The sequence below is a fragment of the Cydia pomonella genome, chromosome 2, assembly GCF_033807575.1.
Source record: "Cydia pomonella isolate Wapato2018A chromosome 2, ilCydPomo1, whole genome shotgun sequence".
NCBI classification, from domain to species: domain Eukaryota; kingdom Metazoa; phylum Arthropoda; class Insecta; order Lepidoptera; family Tortricidae; genus Cydia; species Cydia pomonella.
The window spans coordinates 24,563,192-24,576,321 of record NC_084704.1 but is presented as its reverse complement, the minus strand read 5'-3'; the positions used below and the strand labels follow the sequence as shown (position 1 = coordinate 24,576,321).

The window sequence follows — 13,130 nt, the reverse complement described above, 5'->3', positions numbered from 1 at the left end:
GCATAGAAATACTATTATTACGTAATATGGAAAAACCAAAGACTACCAACATATCTTACATTCTTCAGGGTGTAAGCGAAGCCAATTAATTATAATGAGGTTTTTTAAAACCGTATATACTTACCCACGTTTATTTTCCGCACAACGTATATGTGTAGATCGTGTCATTCACGAGGACTCGTGCCTTGATTCGTATTGTCATCATGCACTAAAGGTTAGATTTTTCAAATTCGCGCGCCATCGTGAATGACACTTACGCATAGAAAATGGCGAGAAATCGTACGGCAAGCAACATCTGCGCCTGATGTCAGCAGTTGACCACGACGCTCTGCAAAGAATACAACGACAAAGAAGATAGATATGACTTAAGCATAGACAAGACCGATAGACTGACGCTATGCTGCACTGTAATACAAATGATCTATACTTATAAATAACAAAGTTGTAGCTCTGTACTCTGTAACCAGTGATGTGTATCCAATACCAGTACCAATTTTTTTTTATCGTAGAAACTCATCGAATTTTTTAAATAAATTTTCGTTGACAACAAATCTGTTGCTAAACATTTTCATACCTTGTTAGAAGTTGGGAAATTTATTTCTTAGGTTGTAAGGAAGCAAAGAACCTTGGGTTTCTATTCAATTCATTGCGTGAGAAGTCACTGTAAACATACAAAGCAGAAGAAGTATTACATTTAATTATACGGTCGGAATGACTTATTATGTAAGCTTATCGCAGCTCTTGGTACCTCCTAATAGCTACTCTTCCGACTAATGGAAAAACGTATTGGCATAGAAAATAACGTTCTTGATACTTTTAATGGATGTGAAATAGCTTTCCATTTATTACCAATTGTTAACTTAATTGTAGTATATTTCATTTGTAATGTATACCGACTAAAACAATATTTAATTTGTCAAAGTGGCACACGTCATTGTTATGTTAAGGAGGTATTTTAATTAATGTACTTTGCTACTTATCTGTGGTTTTAACTATTTTTCAATTTCATCTAAATCGTTTCAGTTGTTTAAATGCCGTTCGGGTTTATTATTATTTTAACAGGCAGACAGGAGTTACTTTCGCATTTTTGCTCCTAATATTATTAGGAATAATAAAGAATAGCTGGTTTAAATAGCATTGAATTAGGATTACGCTCTTGTCTCAATAAAACCGGACAAGTGCGAGGCTGACTCGCCCATCGAGGGTTTCGCACAAATTATTTTATTTTATACAAAAGTATAGTTTTCAGATTTTTCCCTGCACTTGTTGTAAGACGCCATTAGTTGCCAAATTTAATAGTTCGAGGTCAACGGGTAGTGCCCTATACATTTTGATTACCTTGAGACTGTCGAAAATTAGTGAAATATACGACATAAACGGCCGTACCTTTTTTACGTTAATTAAGAAATTTGATTTTTTCACAGCTTCAAGGAACTTTCCAACTTCAACGCGATACCTTCACACGTTCCCAAGATAAAGGCTCTTGACAGACAGCCAGATGGACGGACAACAAAGTGATCCTATAAGGTTTCCGTTTTTTTCTTTTGAGGTACGGAACCCTAACAACAAGAGGAATGAGGTAGACTTAGAGAGAGGCCTCTATTTATTTCTAGTTGAGTGAGTATTTATTTCTAGTAGAAAACTATATAAAAAAAACGTTGATGAGATACTTTTTTTTCTTCACACCAGCTGATAAAGGCACTCTTGATTGTTCAAAAATGGATGAGAAGGTTGCATTTTATCCACATGTGTGGCAAAGTAATCTTAAGGAATTTTGAGTTGTCTCCTTATGTTAGCAGGTAGAATTGACTTTTAAATGATGATTTATGATTTATCAATTCAGGATTTTATTTGGTTTGATTTTGTTCGATATTTAACAGTTAGTATTTTCCTCGCGTTGGTGTGTTAAAAATTTTTGTGTTTCACTCGGTGGCAAAGTTTCCACTTTTCAAACCACTTATGTTCGTGGTTCAAGTTAGAATCTTTCGCTTGCTCGGGTATTAATATTGGCACGAGCGGTTAAACAATTACTTTACCCCCTCGTAAAACAAATAACAATTTTTTTACGCTTTTACATATAAACTATAGAACGAGAAGGATATTTGCCACGTAAAACGCACAGATTGAATCCCACGACGGCGGAGCTGCGGCATCTAAGAAAAAATAAATATACCTTTATACAATGAATTATAACTGATGATATGCGAAATTATATGAATCTATTTAAAATAATCTAAAATAACAGGTATTTTTGTTGTAACCTTGTAGACAGGTCTTTCAATCGGTCTTTAACACATTCAGCGCCAGCGCAAGCTACGCGCTATGAGCGTAACCAATCACGTAACGTAACGTAGCGAAAAGCGCCTTCGAATCGAACTTGGTTCTCCTTTTTTACATTTATGTTTTGGTGGGATATCATTACTTTTTAGGATTCCATAGCCAAATGGCAAAAAACGGAACCCTTATAGATTCGTCATGTCCGTCTGTCCGTCCGATTCTGTCACAGCCACTTTTTTCCGAAACTATAAAAGCTATACTGTTCAAACTTGGTAAGTAGATGTATTCTATGAACCGCATTATGATGTTTACACAAAAATAGAAAAAAAAAAATTTTGGGGGTTCCCCATACTTAGAACTGAAACTCAAAAAATCTTTTTTCATCAAACCCATACGTGTGGGGTATCTATGGATAGGTCTTTAAAAATGATATTGAGGTTTCTAATATCATTTTTTTCTAAACTGAATAGTTTGCGGGAGAGACACTTCCAAAGTGAAAAAATGTGTGTCCCCCCCCCCCTGTAACTTCTAAATTAACAGAATGAAAAATCTAAAAAAAATATATGATATAGGTACATTACCATGCAAACTTCCACCGAAAATTGGTTTGAACCAGATCTAGTAAGTAGTTTTTTTTAATACGTCATAAATGGTACGGAACCCTTCATGGGCGAGTCCGACTCGCACTTGGCCGCTTTTTTAATGAAAACTAGTCAGGTATTGAGATTTAATGTTTTTTCTTGGGTTTCCGCTGCATGGTTTTCTTTTTTATGCTATTGTCTACATTCTCTTGAATGTTAGAGATAATAGTGCGTATTGCCCATTCATTATCTGCTACCTTTATACTGTTACTGGTTTAGGCACGAAGAACGTTTGTGGTTATAGTATGAAAATCATTTAATTTATCGTTGAGAAAGAAGCGGGATGAACATAAATGTAATAAAACAATAAATAACTAAATCGGTATTCGTAAGCGGTGCCTATGTTTATGTGTTGCTCAGGAGCACTTTTATGTAGATGTACTTCTGTTCTGTGTATAATTATCTATATATTAGTAGGTCGGCACCACATAATTATACCGCCGCCGGCACACCGTTGGCTGGTTGTTTAGCGCGTATTACAAGTTTGTTGTATGGGGACACCACTTATTTTTTGACTTAACCTTATTTGGATAGTTTCAAATATCTGCTTGTAACGGTTCCAACACTACTTTTTACTTTTTTAATTTTTCTTACGCCTACACACAATTACCGAGCTGGATTCCAAATTTCATTCTTCTAGGTCATCTGGAAGTAGGTTAGATTTAGGTATTATAATTATGTCAGTCAGTCAGTGCTAAAATTTACGATTTTTTGACCTTCATATCTTTATAACCGTTTGAGCTAGCTTCGTGAAATTTGGGCTTCTAGATGTCCTTATGAATATAATTAAACACCCGTAGTTTTATGTGTTTACGTTAAAGAGGTTTTGAGTTATACATAGAAGGGCCAAAAGTGGCACCAAGTGGTTCGTGTAATATTACACTCGGCGCTGGCTAGCCAGTTGCTTTGCTTGAACTTGGCTTGAAACGCTGCTGCGTGTCTAGAAATCGTTGCAGACTTGTCTTGGGCTGACTTTAAACCAATGCCCATTAACTCCTGAAATGTGTTGTCTTTATAGAATCAGAGAATAGGTATTTCAAAATAATTTAGTGTCAATTGAATAAATTTACAATGACAAACAGTGTCAAAGCATAATTATTATGCATGACTGTGTCCTAAAATGGATTAAACAAAATAATTTAAAATTTCAAGTGTACTTTTGCGTAAAGGTGAAAATATTGAACACGATTTAATATAACTTTGTCGTGAAATGGCAATTAGATTTAATTGCCCCAGAGAAACTCTTCAACTCTTAATTTGGGGCCACGGTCGCGGCTGCCACCGAATCAACTAAGCACAACCTTACATCCTTTTCTTAATAAAGTTTTCAGGAACCCTTTAAATTTTAAAGTAAGTTTAAGTACTTTACAAATGATTTACCGGATGAGATGATTTTAGAATAAGTGTTTGAGAATATATAATCAGATGAGGTTAAATATGCACCTCTTCACCACGTTGAATGCGTACTCCTAATAACGGTCTATTGTGCACTGGGATGTAAGTGTGTGTGTGAAGCTGAGTCAAAGGCGAGAGGCGAGAAGCGAGGCCGCCGTCTTGCAAAGCGACGTGAGAGATGACTTTCAATATGAAATTGAATTCCGCGGTTCATTGATTTTCAATTTGTTAGGGAGTACTCCCACCATTTACCAGACACCGAGGATATCGAAGACTATTGTAAATCTTTTAACTTTTTTTCAGCTCGAGCTCTATTTTGAAGAACGGTGCAAACTATACGTGAACCATAAAAACATTTGCATGAGAATCGTTTTTTTATTCAGATTTAATCAGAATGTTTTTTTGTTGTAAGTAAAAAAGCCTGAGCACATCCCTTTCTCGGGATGATTCTCTCAGTTATTCATCAATGATACAGTTTCAGTACCTAGTATACTTTAGTAACTTCTGCCCGCCACTTAACCTGTGTAGAAGTTTATTTTGACCTTAAGGATTGGATTCCAAATAATAATTTTATGTGAAGCTTGTTAGAATACTCTTTCCAATTTCTAATACTTGTTTCTCTTTGACGTCCAATTTTAATAAAACATTGCACTATTTAAACACTTAACATCATGTGAAGTTTGCACAATTTGTGACTTATTTGGGTACGATACGAAACCACGGTTGAAAAGAGACAAACAATAGGTAGTAAGGACATTTTATGAATTGTTGTTGTTTAGACTAAATTTCGCCTCCCCATAGAGATAACCAATTAGGATGCATTTACGATTCCTTATCTTAGTTTGCAAATCCCGACCACTACAAAAACCATGGACGACAATACACTAAAGCATGAGCTAACATTTTTTTTCTATACACACTTTTTTAAGTGCCATACTTATTGGATGTAATTTTGTGTTATCGCCTCACCGCCTGCAAGACGTTTAAAAGATTTTTCAATACACTTGCTCAAAACGACGTTTTTATTCCACCGATTTTTGGCTCATAATCCTAGATATTAAACACGCGTGCTTTTTCGGTATATTATAACACTCGTGCTTTTTAATTATATTATCCGACTGAGTTAAGAAGGTAACTGATTGCTAATAATATGCATGGAAACGGAGACTTCTTAATTTGGTCGAGTAATACATTTTTTTTTAACCAACTATTAGGTTTCAAATGTTAGTTCAAAGAGGTTTTATCACACCAAATATAATTTATAGATTAAATTATCTTGTAAATTATATTAATGACTAAACAAGAGATTTTATCAATTTGATATACATCCGTCGAATAGAAATAAGAAAATATTAGCTTTTTACATTTTTTAAATTGGCTGTTTGTCGATTTCGTTTGCGCCTTTGCCTTGCGCGCGCATTGGAATCGTGCGTAAAAAAAACGTCACAGCCATTTTCCGTAATTGTCATAATATTTGAATAGTTTTGCATGTTTTTAGTTTATAATATTGACGACAATATACTAATACTAATAGAGAATCCAGTAATACTAATAGAGGCAAGAGCCAAGAAAGATAGCCTTTTTCCATCAAAATCGGGTGAAAAATAATAGGCGGCATATGAAACTTTTATTCAATGGAAAATCAGCAAATACGCCCAGTCTTTCTTGGAAAACGTGTTGGTAGCTTACTTTAATGAACTGGCGAATAAGTGCCTACAAGCCCAGCACGAAATGTGAAATTATTCGATGCTAAAACTGTAAGCCACCATTTTGAAAATTGTACTTTTACTGTTTTGACAAAAAAAGTTTTGTTTTCCTCGCAAGTGTGTTGAAAAACGTCGTATGAAACGCGTGTGCATTGGTCATTACCCACATCGGCTTTCTTATTGCGCGCTCGCTTACAGCTCGCGCGCACAATATCGCCTCGTGTGTAATGACCAACTTAGCACACTTGTATCATAATGTACTCTTCTTCTTCCTCGCGTTTGTCCCGGCATTTTGCCACGGCTCATGGGAGCCTGGGGTCCGCTTGACAACTAATCCCAAGATTTGGCGTAGGCACTAGTTTTTACGAAAGCGACTGCCATCTGACCTTCCAACTCAGAGGGTAAACTAGGCCTTGTTGGGATTAGTCCGGTTTCCTCACGATGTTTTCCTTCACCGAAAAGCGACTGGTAAATATCGAATGATATTTCGTACATAAGTTCCGAAAAACTCATTGGTACGAGCCGGGGTTTGAACCCGCGACCTCCGGATTGCAAGTCGCACGCTCTTACCGCTAATCATAATGTACTATTCGCCCTTAAGGTGGTTCACTGCGAATGTCCCTGATTGTACGTGTTTGTTTTAGATTTTAAGATTGGACATGTATTTTATTTAAGAGATTTTTGTAGTACTTACTTAATTAATAAATGCTTAGTACTCGTACTTTACACGTCGATGTAGAAAATTTAAAAAATTACTGACTAAGTTCTTAATACTAAATAATAAGCCAGCTTTATTATATTTCAAATTTAATCATGATTACATATATTTTAGGTTTCTAATATAAAGTGTAAATAAATAAAAAAAACAAATAACGCCTATTTCAATAAAGTTCAGGGGAAGCCTTTGCCCAGCAGTGGGACACAATGTAGGCTATAAAAAAAATGTATCAAATAGAGAAAGGTAGTTTGTTACAAGGTGTGTTCCTCAAACCACCTATGGAAAGGCAGCTGACGTTCACGAGGGTTCATTACACATCGTTCTTATCCACTTTACTAGTTATGCAATGACCGACAAAATTACCGCATGGCCCGCGACCTAGAATAAAAAAATCTAATAAAAAATCATTTATTGTCAGGCATCAAACGTCTATAGATACGAGTACATACCTGACAGTCTAACATACATACAACAATTATAATTAAAACGCACGGTGTACAGTGCGCTGGCGTGGAAGTTCTATACACAATTTATGTGTATACTTATATATAACTTAACGCATGTTGACATTAAGATCAGTCACTAACCTGCCCCACTCCATTTTATGGTCGGTTTGGCGAAGTCTCTGAAACACTTCACGATTCGTTATTACAGACCTGGTGGTATGGCAGTGCCCCATCAAGTCGAGTAAAATGAAAAAAGGCACAGCCGTGTTACCTTCTTCTTGAAGCCATTTAGGGCATTGTCTAACTTCTTTATAATCAGGAGTAATATTAGCAGTTTCCTTAAATTTTTATATATAAAAACCCAACTAAAATATGTCAAATGTGTCCTTGTACAATTATAATAAGAGGGGTGATGTAAATCCAAACATCGTAACGATTACCTAAAATAGATCCTGCCTTAAGCATCTCTGTGGAAAGGAAATGTGTGTTTCCCATGATTTATGTCCCAAAAGAGGCGAGAGGTGGCTCATATATGAACCCGCCTGCCCGCTGGCGATAAGCCGCGTCTGTACCTACGGCTAAAGAAGAAAATAAACAGACTGACCTTTCAACCAATAACGCCGGGCGCACGTACTGGGGAAAAAGTTATTTTTTTCTTAAACTAAATAGCGAGCATTTTTGCTTCAGTTTCGGGTATAAGTAAATAAACAAAAAATTTGTAAGAATTTGTAAGCACTTAACTCATTAGTTTCGTTATTTATCCTATCGAAAATGCTGAGAGACTGTTGTTCTTGAACGTATCAATAAGAATACTTTTTTTTTTAATTATGTACAAGCTCATGATTATTATTATCAACTAGTACGTAACAGTTTTAAAGTTATTGCAACTTGACGTTATGCATTTCATCATCCAAGAGCTGTTTTTATCCTCGGCGGGTATAAGTTTTATTAACAATCTGAGAAAACTAGCAAGCTGGTGTTGGCAAGAAATTGCGAGCTCTCAACTTATCTACCTGAATTAACGGAGACACAAGGCCTTGGAGACCGGCGGTGTACAAAAAGATAATAGCAATTGCTTTTACAATAATCTCCCTCTTTATAAATTTCTATTATACCTAGGTTCATTAATATGGAAATTACACTTGTTTTAACTTATACTTTTGTTTTAAATATACCCACTGTCGGTCAATTTTTAATATCATCTCATCAACAGATACGTATTAAAAATTTATAATTTTAATACCTCGTTTACGGATAAAAGATTTTAAAATTGTTAAAAATCTATTTATGTTTTCATTCCTACTGCTAAATTGCCATTGCTGAAATGTGTCACAAGTTGAATTATTTCATTTGTACAATTTATATTATAATGTTATGAGATGAGCGAGTATGCGCGGTTAAATATGATATATAGATTACGGGTTTAAAGTTACCAAACCCGCTGTCGATGGTCATTATTTTTCAGCTTTTTCTACTGTGTGTGTTGAATATTATCTGTCTGAATTTAAGATGGCGACATACACCGTGGAAGGTTGTTTGTTATGCAAATGAAGTTACCCGGCAGCAGAGCTTATAATAAATTCATTATAATAAGTAAATACACACTTTAACTATGGCAGGATGTGCTAACTTTGCAAATATCAACATGTTCAAAGACTCATTCATCATCGTTGTTTGAAAACCCCGCATTTGAATTCTGATTGTGTGAAACTTAGTGGAGAAGTTGCCAGTGTTTGTTGTCGTTATAATGGTTCGTTATTGCAAACCAATTTTTACTTATTTAGTTTGGATTAAAGATACATCGTCTTTAAACACCAGCTAGCTATACAACTTTCTTTGTTCGCGGGTAATTATTATGATTGTTTAAAAATAATTTAAAACTTAACATTTGAATGGATTCAAATTTGATATAAATAATTTTGAAGGTTTAAAAATATGAAGTTCACGGTAGGTAGGTACACGTCCTGTTCACTCAATTCATATAAAAAAGTAAAAAAGGTTTACCAATAAAACTTCAAAAATACATTTTACATCAACATATAACATACTAGGGCCATTTTTTGACGGTTTAGTTTGTGTCAGATTTTGTCTGATCGGAATAAACACGAAATCCAAATTTAGGACAAAAATTTATGTAAAGAGGAATAATTTTGGCAGAGAATAAGTAAATAAGAGGAATAGTTTTGTGGACACGAAGAGTGCGAGTTCACTACACATGAGGTGCAATTTTGATAACAAAATTCCACGTCGTGATTAGCACTAAACAGTGAGTTGCATCCTTCACCATTTTATACTAGAACAACCCATTTTCAATCCTAGAACTCAATGAATTTACCTACATGAGTGCATGTCGTAGTCCTGTGTGCAAATGAAATAAGCGGTTGCACTCTCATACTGAACTAGTAGGTACCGGAGCGCCAGTGTGGTGACCGCGAACTACCCTGTTGAGATAAAATAAATAAATAAATAAATTCCCACGGTAAGCTCAATAAGGCTTGTTTTGAGGGTACTTAGACAACGATATATATAATATATAAATATTTATAAAAACTTAAGTACATAGAAAACACCCATGACTCAGGAACAAATATCCATCCATCTCAACACAACTGATGTCTGAGATGAGCTGTGGTTTTCGAGTACGTATATATTATTGTTTTAATTTGGATAAGGCATTACATACAATAAAAGTCGTAGGTACTGTCCACTGGTTAGAAGGTTTCTAGCGATTAGATTTTAGGGATGCGATATAAAAGGACGTTTTAACTTTGCATTGTCAAAGCCTTCTTTATATTTTTACTCAAAAAAGATAAACATAATTGAATGTCACCGTTGAAGTTTCATTTCAGAGGATCTTAAGATATGAGATCGCAGGATGTTATATTCAATATAAATTGTTAGGTACTATTAATTAAAAAAAATAGTACCTAACATTATTAGGTACTATTTTTTTTAATTTGTTTTAAAGAAAAACTTAATCTTAAACATTCACGTACGCATGCGATTGACGCCAACCAGGTAACTTGTACTTACTTATTGAATGCATCATTGTTAGTATTAACTCATTAAGATAACCCTTTACATAGGTGCATAAACTTGTTAGATGTAAGAGGTACATTAAAGTACACACTTGGAAACGCAAGTGTCTTTTGCCTCTACACATAGGCCAGAGAAAGGCTTGCCGAGCACAACCGATTACAATTATTGTAAAATAGATTATTCGTTGTGAATACAAACAGTTAACACACTAGCAAGATTTCTTTAAGTAACTGTTTCCCTGCACGTTATCAAATTTTCAATTATAAAGACGTGAATAAGTAGTTGGCAAATGAGCATTCTAAGAAATTTTGAAACTAAAAAAATAGACTCACCGGGACTTTACCCTACCTTGATAGGCCTTACTGGCAGGACAATTTGAACGTACACTGATATCAAACCGGTATTAGAATTATAGGTATTGGAGGCCTGCGGAACAACGACCACTTCATCAATAAATTGAAATCTAAATTAGTGTTAAGCCAGCCCCCAATCGATGAATTTTTTAATGCGTTGGATCCCTATAATTATTTGATCCCTAAGATGGTTTTATCCTCGTAAGAGCCAGGACAATGTTCGACTTAGTGAATTTAGAGAAAGTTCAAAATTCGGAAAGACAAAAACTGTCCTGGGTTACTTTTATAAAAGTTCAAATCTCAAATTGTATTCATATTATACAAGTACGAGGGACTTACGAGGTCAAACCTACTGCTCAATATGAGATATATAAAACTGGTCTTGAGTAGACAAAACGAGGTAAAATACTAATTGTAAATGACATTATTTATTGCCTCAATGTTAATGTGTCTAAATAAGTTTACATGTTTACCTAGCTATTTGGTATAATTACAAAAACCCGACAAAGCGCAATGTTTGTTAGTTTATGGCCTCATTTAAACACTATAACTTTGTGTTTGCTCAAATAATCTGAAGTCCGACATCACCTTGTAACAATTCATGGCACGAAGTGATTTACGAACCAAACGGCAGTGCGCGCCAGGCTTTAAGTCACATTGTTCAGGTGCCGGCCAAAGTTTTAGACGAATATCCTCCAAGTTTGCTCGTGAAGAGTTTACACAGTTACTAGTCTGTCTCACCCACCCGCAACCCATTTAGTGAGGCAAAGAACTGCAGTTTTAGGAATTCAGACATTTTACCGGAATTGTGTGTAGCAGCTGTTTTTATTTGGAACCAGGAATTACGAGTACGCGTACAAGTCGTAGGTAATATAATTATTTTCTCTTGCGACTTAATAGTTGCTAATCAAGATACTTTTTTATAATAGGCAATAAAATATGTGCAGTTTTGTTATTTTTTGTACCTGCATTTTGTACATAAAAAGATTGATGCAAAACATAGTTAAGATACCTCAGTGTAATAGAGTATGTTTCTGAACCTGAAGCAAAGTTTTAATTAAACTGCCAAACGTCTAAATAAAGTATAGTGTAATGGCATGGTTAGTATTACCTTTGCAGCAGTTTCTCAAATTTAATAGAATTAAATTCTGGTTTAGTACTCGCTATTTGCAGTCGGTTAAAATTAACTTAAATTGGAAGTTAATGTCACGTCAAAAAAATTAACATTTGCGAATGAATTTACCTTTGGCTCACGAAGTCCAGGCATGATGGTGCATCGCCTCAAATCACTGTTCAAGTGCGGAATAGATTACGCGAAATGATTGAAAATTAGTGGATTGGCAGATTTTCGGAGACCTTGTGGCCCACGTTTGCGCGATCTCACATCACTTTTTTTGGGCCCCCTAATGAAAAAATCCATGAATAAATTTAATCAAGCGTCGTATTCAGCAAAACCCTTGACATTTCAAATGACACTATGATATTTCTGTTTGTATCGTTCTTGTCATTGCGACTTTCTTTCCGGGGGTCACGGGTTTAAACCGCGGCTCGCACCAATGGGTTTTTCGGAAGTTATGTACGAAATATCATTTGATATTTACCAGTTGCTTTTCAGTGAAGGAAAACATCGTGAGGAAACCGGACTAATCCCAAAAAGGCCTAGTTTCAAAAACAAACAGAAAAAATGGTCAAAAGGTCAGATGGCAGTCGCTTTCGTAAATATTTGTGCCTATGATAATTCTGGGGATTAGTTGTTAAGTGGATCCCCGGCCCCCATGGGCTGTGGCAAAATGCCGGTACAATGCGAGGAAGATGGTCGTTCTTGTCATTGATGATTTTAAGATGTACCTACTTTACAGAAAATTTAAATAAAATTGCCAATGTGTTTAAAATATAACCCCCCATACAACAACGCATTCCTTGCGTGCCTTTTTACTTTTTTTTCCATTTGAACTTTGTACAATATAAAATCTATCATCTCAATCTGTGAATCTGTCTGGTCTAATACTATAAAGTACAATTAAGGCATATAAAATCACGTTACCCATAGTCTTCATTTTTAAACCCTTTTTAAGGGACTAGCGAACAAATCAAATTATTTTATGAAATATTTTTTGATTTATTTTTTCTTAAGTAGTCACACTACTATATAAAAATTATAAACTGAAATAGATATCATACACTAAAGAAAAAATGACTGAGTCCACCGGTGGCCGAAGCGGGAATCGAACCCGCGTCTTCAGCTTACGAAGCTAAACGTCCTGACCACGTTTAGACCATCCGACCACTAAGGGCTCAAATTATAAAAATATATTTATGCTTTAAATCTCCTTTTTTGGCTACAACCCCGATCAGCCTAGTCCAAATTTTCGCATGCAAATAACGAAAATGTAAAAAGATAATATCATCTACAAGTCTCACTTTGTATCAAGGTTGTCAGTCATTTTATTTGCTAGACTTTGTGATATGTAAACAAAACACTGCATTACACATAACATAAATACTTATACATGTCTTCGCAACCCTGGCCGATAATATTTAGAGTAGGAATCCAA

General features: G+C 35.2%; 1 non-coding gene across 1 annotated transcript; it reads right to left on the bottom strand.

The window, feature by feature from the left end:
* Window positions 1-12,785: 12,785 nt before the first annotated feature.
* Window positions 12,786-12,861, bottom strand: Trnat-cgu (transfer RNA threonine (anticodon CGU)). Its single transcript has one exon. It is a non-coding gene; the product is annotated as a tRNA-Thr (tRNA).
* Window positions 12,862-13,130: the final 269 nt, after the last annotated feature.